The sequence below is a fragment of the Schistocerca cancellata genome, chromosome 3 (genome assembly GCF_023864275.1).
Source record: "Schistocerca cancellata isolate TAMUIC-IGC-003103 chromosome 3, iqSchCanc2.1, whole genome shotgun sequence".
Lineage (NCBI taxonomy): Eukaryota > Metazoa > Arthropoda > Insecta > Orthoptera > Acrididae > Schistocerca > Schistocerca cancellata.
Window position 1 is genome coordinate 128,800,302 of NC_064628.1, and position 9,990 is coordinate 128,810,291.

The following is a 9,990-nucleotide window of genomic DNA, read 5'->3' on the forward strand; positions in this document are numbered from 1 at the left end:
ACACACTGAAATCTCCGCTCCACACTATTGTGGCACGCCGCTAGAGAAGCCAAAACAAAATGGCGTGGGTCATTGATAAATTGGAGTGTCGTGAGGTATTTCGTTTCCTCATCTGATTGGGAAATAGTTCACAACAAACCATGCTGTGACAGTGTACGGCTACAACGCACCATCATATTTCAAATTACGACGTAATTTTTACCCTCTAAAGGCAATTACACGGTCCAGCTACATTAATGAGAAAACAACTTTTGTTCGACGTCAGTATGTATTAGCCACACAGACAGCAGGTGTCAGTACTAGCAGCGGAGGGTACATAAAGTGCGACGGTAGGACGCGGACAGTATTACAGTCGTTACCATAACGCGGAAACGGAGCGATTTATCTGACGTCTAAAACGGCGTGATCATTGATTTCGAGGCAAGGGTAGAAGCATTTCCGAAACGCCTAAGTTTGTAAACTGTTTTGGTGCCGCTGTGGTTAAAGTATACTTTGCATGGCAAAATGACGCTACCCAAAACCGGCGACGAGGCAAATGTGTTGCAGTTAATGATCTTTCCTTGAAGGGGGGCGACAGTCATATAGAATTTCTTGAAAGAAATTTCCGTCATTTGACTGTTAATTGTTTATTAATTATGCACAATCATAATTTCGGTTTGGTGGTCATTCTGAAGTGCATTTCTAAACGTTATCTCCGACACTTTTTAAAGTTTCAACACGCACATGAGAATCGCTACGAGGCCGAAATTTTGATCGTGTCATTTAATGAACAAATGATAGTGACCAGAATGAGATTTTCACTCTGCAGCGGAGTGTGCGCTGATATGAAACTTCCTGGCAGATTAAAACTGTGTGTCGGACCGAGACTTGAACTCGGGTGTACTAGTTCTGCGTGATTCGCAGGAGAGCTACTGTAAATTTGGAAGGTAGGAGGCGAGATACTGGCAGAAGAACTTCGAGGACGGGGAGCGAGTCGTGCTTGGGTAGCTCAGTTGGTAGAGCACTTGCCCGCCTAAGGCAAAGGTCCCGAGTTCGAGTCTCGGTCCGGCACACAGTTTTAATCTGCCAGGAAGTTTCATATCAGCGCACACTCCGCTGCAGAGTGAAATTCTCATTCTGGAAACATCCCCCAGGCTGTGGCTAAGCCATTTCTCCGCAATATCTTTTCTTTCAGGAGTGCTAGTTCTGCAAGGTTCGCAGGAGAGCTTCTGTATAGTTTGGAAGGTAGGAGACGAGATACTGGCAGAAGTAAAGCTGTGAGACCGGGCGTGAGTCGTGCTTCGGTAGCTCAGATGGTAGAGCGCTTGCCCGCGAAAGGCAAAGGTCCCGAGTTCGAGTCTCGGTCGGGCACACAGTTTTAATCTGCCAGGAAGTTTCAAATGACAGTGAAATGGTGGAAATTCCCCCCTCCCCCCACCCAAAAAAAATCTGTGGTGAACTACGTAGGATAGATCAGAGGTGTGAACGACCGGTGTGGAGATGTGACAGCCGAACATACTGTTAAGCAAGTGACCAACCACATAAACCAACAGTGTCTCCTTAAATGCTGCTGCGTATGGTCCTCTGCATCGGGCGCCCGGTTCATGCAACGCTGATGACAGCTGTTTACGGCGACGCAGGCTGGAATTAGCACGCCAGTACCGGAACTGGCTGTCCAATGAGTGGTGACAGGTGGCGTCTTCAGATGAAACATGTTTTATGCTGCACCGGACAGAAGGCCTGAGCCGTGGTAAAAATTGCTGTTTTGAAGAGCGCGCCGCAGCGCGGAGTGTGAAGCAGTCGCCCTCCGTTTCTGGCGGTGGCGCCGCTGTGGCAATCGCAGCTTTGGTGTCTCCCTCTGGTGGGAAAGGGGAAAGGTTGCCTTTTCACGTGTATTTAAGGGGCACTATGAACTCGCCAGGAGGTCAGTCTGGGGTCAGTCTGGGTCAGTCTCTCGTCCCCAGCTTGATAGTCTGTCGTCCGCATTTGTGAGGCAGTTAGTGTCTGTCTGTCGTTCGGATTGCTAGTATGTCCGTCGTTCGGATCATCCTTTAAAGCCGGCAAAATGAGAGTCTTTCCACTCCGCCAGTCAGAGAACTCAGCGAGTGGCTGCCCGGTCGGGGTTTAGTTCCTGCATCTGAGTCTACGCGTTAGGCCGCCAGTCTGCTCGAGTTTGCTCAGGCAATGGTCATTGGCGGTGGGATCGATCGGTTGGTCGGTCGCGCACCGAGACACAAGATGACTGGTCCGCCTTGAGCGTCGGCGCATGTGAGATCGCCACGTGAGTCCAGTTGGCCGCGCCTTATAGCGAGGGGTAGTGACTTCGCGGTCGACAGGAGAGCAACAGGAGTCAACCCACGACACCAGTCGGGCCGTGGTGTAACTGGTTCTCCGAGCGCTTCTGGACTCCCTCAGTTACCGTCTTGTGGAGCTTGGTCCTTTCCTGGTGCAGGGATGTCGTTTTGCCAGTGGGCATGTTTCCTCTGCATGGTTGGGTCCGAGCCAGTATTTCCGCCGTCGTGTGTCTGGAAGTGAGTGGCAGACGCACCAGCAGGGCAGTCGTGACGGAGCAGCAGTGGCGGAGACGGAGCAGCGGGCAGTCGGTCTGTTGGTGCGGACCAGGCAAGACTGGAGATCGGCGCGCCTTCCTGCGTCCGTTGAAGCGGCTGGCAGCGGACGGTTCGGGAGAGCGATTTGGGGGTGCTGCGCCAGGTCTTCTCGAGAAATCGCAGTTTATTAGAAGTTAAGTGATTGGTGATACGTTGTGTGATTTACTCTTGTTAAATTTTACTTGTTTTCTTGGTCAGTCTCTCGTCCCCAGCTTGCTCGTCTGTCTCTCGTCCGCATTTGTTAGGCAGTTAGTGTCTGTCTGGTTCGGAGTTGCCTCTGTCATGTTCGTCGGATTCGGCGTGTTAACGAATTTATTGCTTGGAGTGCATCGGCGGAATTCCTGAAATATGTTTTGATCTTGCCTATCATCTTGAGAGGCGATATCTGTGTTCTGTAGAGCATGTCAACCTGTTTGGCCAACCTTGTATAATTTTATATAAGATTGCATTTCATGGGCTTTTATTTAAATGGCCATTTTAGTATATAAAGTTGTCACCCTTCCATCGTAAGACCTTCTTATAAGTTAAAATCAAGTTGCATCTTCGGTGGCAAAGTTAATTTTTTTAATTTTAGTGTTTGTACCATTTCCATCCCTCCTACGGGGTGCATAGTTTGTGTGCTTGGGTGAATTGTTAAAAGTTTTAGTTTAAAGTAATCTGGTGTGTTGCAGATTTGCACCAGTGTAGTCTTTCAGAGGTTGTTGTGAGCGGTCGTAACTACGGCCGTGTCAAAAGGGAGCGGCAAGGTTCTCAGCCTGAAAGCTTATACAGTCAAAAAATTGTTTCTTTCTGCCTCTGAATACATTGTAACTTGATATTTAGAGGGTGCTTTCTGATTATAATTTTAAATCTGTTTCTTTTTTAAAAAAAAACGCTTTTGGGAATAAAATTCCCATTTGTTAAAAGCAATTTGATTATGATTTCATCAGTTACTCCCTGGCAACTACTTCCACGCTCACATAGGATGATTAAATGTGTTAATTTTCTTGATGGATCGCTAGTAAATAAAATAAATATTTAGGAATACTCCTTGAAAATAAATCACGGTTCAAGGCCGTTGACACGTAAGGTGTCAAACGTCTGAAAGCAAACACTCTGCAACTATTGTCGGATGAGTCAAGGTCGGAAGAGGGAGAGTTGTGGTTTGGGAAATATTTTCGTGGCGTTCTCTGCGTGGTCTCGTCATTCTGGAAGTCACAATGCATCAACACATGTGTGTAGCTATCCTTGGGGACCATGTTCACCTCTACAAGCAGTTTGTTTCCCCATGGCACGATAGTATTTACCAGGAGGACAATGCAACGCCTTACGCGGCTCGCAGTGTACGTGCGTTGTTCGAAAAGCACCAGACTGAATTTACCGTATTCCTCTGGCCATCAAATTACACAGATTAAAACCCAATAGAGAGTTTGTTGGATCACTTAGATCGGGCTGTACACGCCATAGATCTCAACTGCGAAAACGGGAGAAACTGACCACGGCGATGGAGTCGGCAATTCTCGACGTCCCTGTCGATATCTTGCAGAACCTCACTGACTCTCTTCCTGCACCTCTCGCAGTGATTCGCGCAGCAAAAGATGGTTATTCAGGCTTTTGACAGGTAGTCATAATACTATGACTGGATAGTGTATGATCGGTAAAAAACTAAAGTTTTTTCTAAAATTTCTGACTCAAAATATAACTTATGGTTCCAGAATGAGATTTTCACTCTGCAGCGGAGTGTGCTCTGATATGAAACTTCTTGGCAGATGAACACTGTGTGCCGCACCGAGTCTCGAACTCGGGACCTTTGCCTTAGGCGGGCAAGTGGTCTACCAACTGAGTTACCCAAGCACAACTCACGCCCCGTCCTCACAGCTTTACTTCTGCCAGTATCTCGTCTCCTACCTTCCAAACTTTACAGAAGCTCTCCTGCGAATCATGAAGAACTAGCACTCCTGAAAGAAAGTATATTGCAGAGACATGGCTTAGCCACAGCCTGGGGGATGTTTCCAGAATGAGATTTTCACTCTGCAGTGGAGTGTGCGCTGATATGAAACTTTCTGGCAGATTAAAACTGTGTGCCGGACCGAGACTTGAACTCGGATTCGCAGGAGAGCTACTGTAAAGTTTGGAAGGTAGGAGGCGAGATACTGGCAGAAGAACTGCGAGGACGGGGAGCGAGTCGTGCTTGGGTAGCTCAGTTGGTAGAGCACTTGCCCGCCTAAGGCAAAGGTCCCGAGTTCGAGTCTCGGTCCGGCACACAGTGTTAATCTGCCAGGAAGTTTCATATCAGCGCACACTCTGCTGCAGAGTGAAAATCTCCTTCCGGAAACATACCCAAGGCAGTGGCTAATCCATGTCTCCGCAATATCCTTTCGTTCAGGAGTGCTAGTTCTGCATGGTTCGCAGGAGAGCTTGTAACCTCCCCCTCACTTACCGACCTTAATGACAGTGAAAAATGAAACCGCGTGTACCTAATGGGAGTTTTGGAAAAGCAATCGTCACCGAAGTTAACCTGTCGGTAAAGAGGGAGGAAAGGGTTACATCTAAATGAAAGGAAATGTGCTAATGAAACTGGTGGAAATTAATTTTGAAAAGGGGTATAGTTAATAAAGAAAGTAAATGTGCAGCCGTTACGTTAACAATTAACTAGCGGTAATTAGGTATTTGAGATTTGGGGGAAATCACGGTCGCCAGTCCTAAGGATAATTACTAAAGTAACTGAAAAAGAAAGGTGATTACACATATAATTAGCACTAGAAGCGTGGCAACTGAAGGTTGACACGTGTAGTGTGAAAACTGAAAGTTTGCCAGAAGTAATAAATTTCGCTACACCCTGACTTAATTTAGCAAAAGAATTAATAAAACCGGAAAATCGAAAGTTAATTTAGTGACTGAAGTTAATAGTGAGCTTTCTTTCTGAAGCACATCGAAATTCAGTAAAATACGGTTAGTCTTGGACTACCTCAACAATCATTTCAAAAGCTACTTGAATCTACGCAATTTAGAAATAAGAGATTTAACTTTGAACTTGAATTAAATGATTCTGAACAATTAACAATAGTAAAATTTAGTACGTACCAAGCTGAGCTGCAGTCACAGGTAAGCTAAAATATGGTAACAAAGCTCGCACTCTTAATTCGTGCTTGTGTAATCTGCATATTGTAGCCAGCTATTAATGCCATAATTGAACTTTGAAATTAAAGCAGTGAAAACGAGTTAGCTATATTACTTTAATGCTGGCGTTTGAATTTCAACGACACTCGGGTTCATTTCGGAAAAGGAAGGGACTCTGCTTGGTAATGCAATTGGGACAATGAGCAACAAAAGTTCACGCTAAGTTGCTGTAATTATAGTGACGAAAATGGAACAGTTTGAAAAGCTGAGGTCTGCCATACAGTTCTAAAACTTTACGTGCGTCCAGTCTTCCTTGTCGGTTGATTGAAGGTTTGAAGCCGTCGGTCGAGGAGGTGGCGACAGTCACTCATTGTCGGCCGTCGCTGTTGCAGAAGCTGGATGTTGGCGCGCCTTCTTCTCGACACGGTCACCAGACGAAACGGGCTCTTGATGTGCGCTGGTTAATGTTTCCCGTCCGCGACACCATGTCAGAAACTATCATCGCAAGTCGAGCGCAATTACATGCTGCCAAACCCCGAAAGCGCGGCAACTCGCGGGAGCTTCACACCACACACCTGCTCCACTCGCTACTCCAGCCAGACTCCCTCTGCTCAGCCCGCGCTCCACGCGGCAGAGTTAACACTCCCAAAGATCCTACACACTTTGATTCTTCACACGACCTATCGACGTAATCGTTCGATAGCAGTTTTCCCTAGGCAAGACCCAGCGTAAAAATACAAATAATATTTACGAAACAAACCAATTATACATCGACATAAATGCATAAATATACAAATAGTAAAACAATTACAATATACAAAGAGACAGAAATGTCATATCTTGAGGTAACAAAGCAAGGAAAGAAAATAATAGCACAATAGATGGAAATAGGAGGCTATGCATTTCCGGCGTTACACGTGCCCCACATTGTCTGAGGATGTTCGTGTAACGTAAACAGACTCAGAAAATGTCCCAAAAAAGATACAGCGGAAATGCATATGCTCAAAACATCAAAAAAATTTAGCATTTGTCTAATTAACCATAACCCAATTTTTAGACAATAATAATTGAGTGGAGACACTCCTAATCTTATTCCACTCTGTCATCTTGCACAAAATAAAACAGGTTGACAACATATCAAAATTCACAGAAAACATAGAAAATGGTTTAGCTATTCCAAAATCATTAAAATTCGTAACACTATAAGAAATGGAATACTATTTGCAAAATTAATCAGAGTACATGGTCATAAAAAACAGGTATATCAAAATACGCAAACTAATGATTAATTACATAGAATACACATTTTTATGTAACCTTTTCATAATTAATTTTCTCGTCATGTCCAATTAACGCTAAACAAGAAAATAATATACAGCAGATCGAAAAAAACATAAATATTGACAGCAGAATTCTTTCACATCAGCTGTCCGGGAAGAAAAGCAACTCCACATTCCGTACTCGCGAGTACAAAGAATGCCGACAGCGGCAAGAGAGCCGACAGCGACGCAAGAGCCGACAGCGGCTTCGCCTCGCAAGTATTGTTGCGCCCGCCTGTGCGGCACGCTTGATCTCACTCGCCCTTGTAACGGCGTTTCCAGAACGTCCGTTTCACTGAATTCTTTCGGAAAAACTCACTCCCGAGTAATCTCAAGGAGTCCATAAACACTATCACAGCGGATAACTCAACACTGTCCATCATGACACGCTTGTACTACCCTGAAACTTAAAACAGGGTCTAAGTACATCGGCAATGACTAATAAAAGCACACATTCATGAAATATTACAGCAAGTTACAAAATCATATTTACATTCCGTAATCTACTGTGACTCAGCTGAAAACTTAAACTAGCAGCTTGAATTTTTCAGATGATTACTAATCAGTTACTCTTAAATCATTTAGTCAAAATTAATTACTTATTAATTACAACTTCTTTAATGACCTCTAGGTCAGGCAAAAGCATCGTAACATGGCATATCCTTAAATCTTACACTCTATATTTACATACTGTACAAATTACCCTTTCTGTGGTATTAATCAATCCTTGGTTGGTACAATTTCAGGTCTACAATGTTCCGTATACCTAATAGCTTTCCAGAGCTTGGATACTCTAAGCAATAAGCATTTGTGTGAGGTATACCAATGACTTAATATGGTCCATTATAAACAAACTTAAATTTAGAGATTTCATGGTCTATCTCGCTCGATTTCTCATGAGCTTTTACAAGTACTAAGTCTCCGATTGCAAACTTAGCAAAACGCGCTTTAGCGTCATGACGACGTATGCGAGCATCGGCTTTCAGCTTCATTACTTCTCGCAAACGATCTTTTTTCACACCAATACTAATGTCAATCCGTGGAGGGAATTTGATTATCTCTTCCAATTCACTTTCTACACTTTTGTCAATGCCGAAATTCCTCACGTTACGGCAGTTCAAATTCATTCCTACGTCAATGTCATCCGGCCAGTTAACAATGTGTATAGGCTGGTATTGCTTATGCACACCGTCTCCTGCCTCGTCAAAACTAACGACTATCGTTTTATCTTGTCACGTACATGTCAAAGTTTTGCTTTCGCAATTAATCACCGAACGGTACTTTTATAGGCAATCTAACCCGATAATTACTTCCGTAGTTAAGTCTGGCACGACGACAAACTCTTGTTCAAATCGTGCCCCACATATCTCGAAGTGGACAAAAATCTGTTTTGTGACCGGTTTACTGGCCTTCCCAGTAGCACCGATAATTTTTACTCCTGTTACTGGCATAACTACGATGCCAGGTCTGTCTTTCAGTAACTCAAATATTTTCCCAGATACAGCACTCAATTCTGCACCGGTGTCAATCAACACGTTTAGTTGTAGGTTGTGCATATTAACAGACACTACTATCTGTCTACACTTGTCCTCGACTGTTTCTTTATTTTCCCACAGTAAATCCTCGTCTATATCCAGGTCATTGCAGAAAAAACCATCCGGCTTTGACCCTAAATCCGGCTTATCTGGCGGCTTTTTCAGCCTCTTTTCAAATACAGTTTTAATTTCAACACGTTTGTCCTGAGGCTTAGCCTGTAGCTTCGCCTCCAATACCGAAACCTTTTCCTGTAACTCGTCAACTAGTGATTGTCGCTTTGCTATCAATTCATTAACTGTCACCTTCGTTGATTCCTCTTTGGTCAGATTGATCTCATCTGCCAATCTACCTGGAGAAATGTGCCCAGTAGTATCTGCAATTACTTCCTCTAGATCTGCGCAACCCACACTGCTATCGTCTGACCGTATAATGTCAGCTCTAACCTCATACACGCTGTAATCTATGTGCTTTTCTACCAATCGTGTCCGGGTGCCACTAAAATTCTCGTAATCTTTCTCCTTAATACTTTCACAATGCTTAAACTGGAGGTTTGCGTCGGATGGGTCGGCTACTTCTACCACTACAACTTTCGGTAAGGTCTGCCGGTTAGGGCCAGAACTTTCCGTTACTACGTCAACATCCAACCCTTGCGGGACGAAACACGACGAATCTTGCTCGTGCTCCCCATTAACATCAACTATTTGTGGTAAAGTCTGCCGGTTAGGGCCAGAACTTTCTATCACTTCACAAACACTATCTTCCTGCGGGACGAGACGCGGCAAATCCTGCACGCGCTCCCCATAAACACTTCTCCCATACAGACCCCTATAATCTCTTAGTTCGTCGTATAAGCGACCGAACTGCCTTAACCAGACCTCATCCCTCTCTGCATCCCCTCGCTCGATGACGGACGTGTTATCCGACATCTGATCTTCTCTCAACAATTGCGAATCATTATTAAACTCAATCTCCAGTTCCGCTGTGGGTATTACAGCTGCCACTTTATGATCGATTTCCGGAACACTACTTAAATTGTTCTCACTGACAGCGAATGTATTTTCTACTGCCATGTATACAGCTGATCTACTACTTGTGGGCGCACTCCTTTCTCCTAACACTGGCACACACTCCCGCCGTTGATTATTCCACACGGAATTTTCATAATGACGATACCTGGGTTTTCTCCTGTTATTGGGCCGCCAAAATTTCTCCACGCACTCTCGGCCCCTCACCGGCGCGGCTAATGGTTCCCCTGTCTCGTCCCAGCAGATACGCTCCCCGGATGCTGCTGAGGCGGCTGATCACACCCTCTGGCGTTATTACTATTCTGTGAAGCCCGTATCACGTTAGTATGATACTGGTTTCTGTCATTCCTGTTATTATTTGCATTGTACCGATTGTTATTACGGTCCGAACCATTATTGTTATTGCTGCGGTATGCATTATTC

General features: G+C 44.7%; 2 non-coding genes across 2 annotated transcripts; both read left to right on the plus strand.

Annotated features, from left to right (window-relative positions):
* The first annotated feature begins 976 nt into the window (after positions 1 to 976).
* Trnar-ccu (transfer RNA arginine (anticodon CCU)) lies at positions 977 to 1,051 on the plus strand. The gene has a single exon. It is a non-coding gene; the product is annotated as a tRNA-Arg (tRNA).
* A 3,704-nt stretch (positions 1,052 to 4,755) lies between these two features.
* On the plus strand, positions 4,756 to 4,830 carry Trnar-ccu (transfer RNA arginine (anticodon CCU)). The gene has a single exon. It is a non-coding gene; the product is annotated as a tRNA-Arg (tRNA).
* Positions 4,831 to 9,990: the final 5,160 nt, after the last annotated feature.